The sequence below is a fragment of the Ochotona curzoniae genome, unplaced genomic scaffold, assembly GCF_017591425.1.
Source record: "Ochotona curzoniae isolate NIBS_2020 unplaced genomic scaffold, NIBS_Ocur_1.0 scaffold_1852, whole genome shotgun sequence".
NCBI lineage: Eukaryota > Metazoa > Chordata > Mammalia > Lagomorpha > Ochotonidae > Ochotona > Ochotona curzoniae.
In genome coordinates this window covers 42,683,441-42,687,613 of record NW_024467087.1, presented here as the reverse complement: position 1 = coordinate 42,687,613, position 4,173 = coordinate 42,683,441, and positions in this window count along the sequence as shown.

Genomic DNA, 4,173 nt, shown 5'->3' with positions numbered 1-4,173 from the left:
AAGAAAATATTGATTGTCCTTATATCTCTAAATGCTTGAAATCTGGTGATGTTTTCTTCATCAGTGGGTTCTTTGCAAGCCCATGAGTGTTGAGAGCTTCTCTGATAATCCTCTGCTGGGTCATTTTGCATTCTATGATATGACATCGAAATTAATTGTGGTTATAATCAAAACAGTGGTCAGGAAACATTCATCTATCCTAACAATTAGGGAAATAGAAAAAGAAGCATAAATGCAACACAAAACACACAGGTAGAAAAACCAAATATCAAAGATTAAATTAGTAATTTATTAAATGGAGGCTAGAAAAGCAAAAAGAGAAAAGGACCAACTTCAAAAATTGGTCCTACTAAAATCCAACAAAATTGCAACAGCTTTGAGAGGTGGATGGGCACATTATTGTCCCTATCTGAGAACTTCCATTTGATGGAACATAAACTGAGTGGATTTGAATAATTGTGAATTTTATGAAAATTTAAGCAACTTTTGAGCTACAAGCCGCAAAAGATCAAATTTGTGAGATGAAGTTAACTGCATCAATTGTCTATCAAATTTGCAGTCTCTTCTGTAATATTAACTAGGACCCAGAATCTCATGATATCAACGTTTCTGCTATATGATGTGTAATTATGAGGCAATGAAAATGATAAAATATTAACTCTGGTGGTAGAAAATTCATTCACAAACTCTAAGGTAACACATGTTTTAAATACAACTTATAAGCACTTTAAAGTAGGTATTATGTAAATAGTTTTAAAATAAATTGAAAAATACAGTATCAGCAAATAATTAGAACATATGAAGAAAAGACAAAATGGAACTTTAGAACTACACAAAAATTCAGTTGACCAAGAGAAAGAAACAAAAAAAAGTTTATTTAATAAACTCAAAAGCATAATGATGATAACAAAATATCCAATACACATAAACATAGGAGCAGAGATTACCCAACCTGAATAGAGAAAATCAATCAAAATATTGTACAAATGAATGTGTAATAATAACAAAAAGTCTCACATTTTACTTCAAATTTCCAAATACATAGGCGAAAGCATAGTTCACAGAATAAATGGAAAGATGAAGCCCTATATCTCTCAATTTGGTGAAAAGAATGAAATTAGATTCAATGACTCAGAGAATACAAACAGGAAACTATGTTGATTATATACAATTTTTTTGGCAATACTATGAAACTAGAATATATTTCTAATAAGCAAACCCTTTAATTATCTTGATTCCTTCTATGCTTCCAATTGAAGTACAGTTTTTGTTGCATTATAAGTATAAAAATAAATGGAGTGGAGTGGGTTATTTCTTAACTGGCTCATCCTCTATCTGCAAGTGACAACATCATCTATGGCCACCAGTCCATGCCCCAGCTGTTCCACTTCCCATTCAGCTCCCTACCTGTGGCCTGCAAAAGCAGCAGAAGATGGTCCAAAGCCTTAGGCCCCTGCATCCTCATAGGACGCCTGGAAAAAGCTCCTGGCCACTGGCTTCAGCTCAGCTCCAGACTTTGCAGCAACTTGAAGAGCCAACCAGCAGATGGGATACCTCTCTGTCTCTACTTCTCTCTGTAAATCTGCTTTTCAAACAAAAATAAATAAGTCTGTAATAAAATTTAAAAATGGGAATTTGTGAACCCTATTATAAAATATGCCGTATGAAATAAGAATTATGTGGTTCAAACTGCCTGGTATAATAGTATAAATGTAATAAATGCTGAATTAATTAATTAAGGCTTAAATTTTTATATAGGAATTAATATGGTTACTCTGCTTCTTTCTTGTTTTCAGTTTTTCTTTTTTCTTTTCAATTTGACTTGAAGATAATAAGGTTAAGCCTTATTATTATCTTTAATGTCCTCATAAAATTTTCAATAACCAGCAAAATAAATTACTTATTTTGAGTAGGTAATAATGTTTATTCACAAGTACCTCAGTGTAGAGAAATATCAGAAGACAAAGCAAACTGAGAAGTACTGCAATTTTTCCAGAGAAAATCATGGGTCATGTTGATTAAATGATCTTAAGTGTTATTATGAATTTGACATTAACCCATATTTATAGTGATTAGATATGGACTACAAGGAAATCTGACTGATATAACTGGTACTGTAAGCACTGAGTAGTGCTAAAATATATCAATTGGTGATGACTAAAATACAAAATGGTATTGATATAATTCACAAAAATATTTTTACAATGCCATGAATCCTCTATTTTAAGTTAGGCATACACAAGTTGGAAACATCTTTGATAAATTTGAAAATATAAGTGTACAACAAAACAGCAATAGTACTTAATGTGAAAATTGTGCATTAAGTTCAGTTAATCTCAATGCTTGTCAAAGAAGTCATATTCCAACTCACAAAATGGAAAGAATACATCCTAGGCTAGAATGAGAGCCAGGTAAAAGTGATTAACATATCAAAACATGAAAAAGATAGATATAATTTGTTTGATGCTTATGTGGTGATAAGCAAGGGCAGGGAATAAGGGAACAGAAAAGTTAAATAGAGTAAGAGAGAGTTGTGATGAATCAGCACATGACACTCCCCAAAGACCCAAGGAAAGAAACCCTAAAGTAAACTAGACTTCCACTTTTGGGATGTTCCCAAGTTTGAAATTCTCAAGATCCTATGAATTCTCGGGCCTGGCACGGTGGCGCAAATGGTTAAGGTCCTCCCCTTGCACGCCTGGGATCCCATATGGGTGCCGGTTCTATCCCGGCAGCCCCGCTTCCCTTCCAGCTCCCTGCCTGTGGCCTGGGAGAGCAGTCGAGGACGGCCCAAGGCTTTGGGACCCTGCACCCGCGTGGGAGACCCGGAAGAGGCTCCTGGCTTCGGATCGACTCAGCTCAGCCGTTGCGCTCACTTGGACGGAAGATCTTCCTCTCTGTCTCTCCTCTCTGTATATCCGCCTTTCCAATAAAAAAAAAATAATAATAAAAATAAATCTTTAAAAAAAAAGATCCTATGAATTCTCCTTAATAATACCTGAATTTAAAACCCCATTCTCCCTAATTACAAGAAATGTTACGGAATTCTCTTCCCCTAGTATTTCTGAGTATTTCTGGAAAAGAATGACAAGTTCCATAAATTCATCCTTATTATTAAATTGCTCTAGACTTCCCTTTTCCAGATTGGGCACAATATTATTAGTACCTATTTCATAAAATTGTCTTGGTGATTAAATGGGATAATACCAAGTGAGCATCAAATTTAGTCTAGCCCCATTCTGGTTCTTGGGTCTGCAAGCAGATGGTATGAACTGGCCTATTGTGCTGGTGGACCATGCCTGGAAAACTGTAATGCGTCTGGATCTCATGTGTCGGGAATGGCAAAGCCCCAGGCCAGCACATATGCCAGGGGCTTGTGACTCAAAGGGTGGGCAGAGCTCTGAACCAGTACACTACCCACTCGGATTCCAAAGGCTGGAATGGAGAACCCATGAGCTTGTGCGCACATGGACTGTGGATTTATTAGGGTAAAGGGCACAGGGATATGGGGTAGGAAAGACTGTTGCAAGAGTGTGCTGCAAGTGAGGAATGACTCCTTAAGGACTCCCAACTACAAGGCCACTGTACTTGGAAGTGAGGGAACTGGGACCTGGCAGTTTGAAGGGGTGAGGCTAGAGGACCTATATAGGTCAGACTGATACACCAGCCCACATGGAGCCCTGAGTTGGGCTCATGAACATGGGTCACAGCAAAACACCACAACACACCAGCCCACATCAAAGCTATGGTTGGGAGCCTATCTGGCAGGGCTGTACCACACTAGCTGACAGTGTGTGTCAGAATAGGGGCTGGATAATGTTAGGCTGGGCCATGATACTAACCAGCACCCAACAGTGAAAACCACAATGGGTGCAGGCTGATCATAGGAAACCACTGTTCCTGTTAGTCCAGGAGATGTACTAAGTCAGCCTGGGCCATGGACCTACCCGTTTGCACAAGATCTGGCATTGGCAATGATTCTGATTGAGGAGTTTGAGGAAACTCCTCTTTTGGGACACAGTCACTGCAGGTGAGCTCAAGAACCAGGTCTGGGAGTAGCCCAGATCAGGCCAGGTTACGGTACCCACCAACATACATTTGACTCATATCTGGGGGCAAGCCAGGCTAGGCCAGTTCATATCATTTGATGGCAGAACCAAGAACCAGAATGGG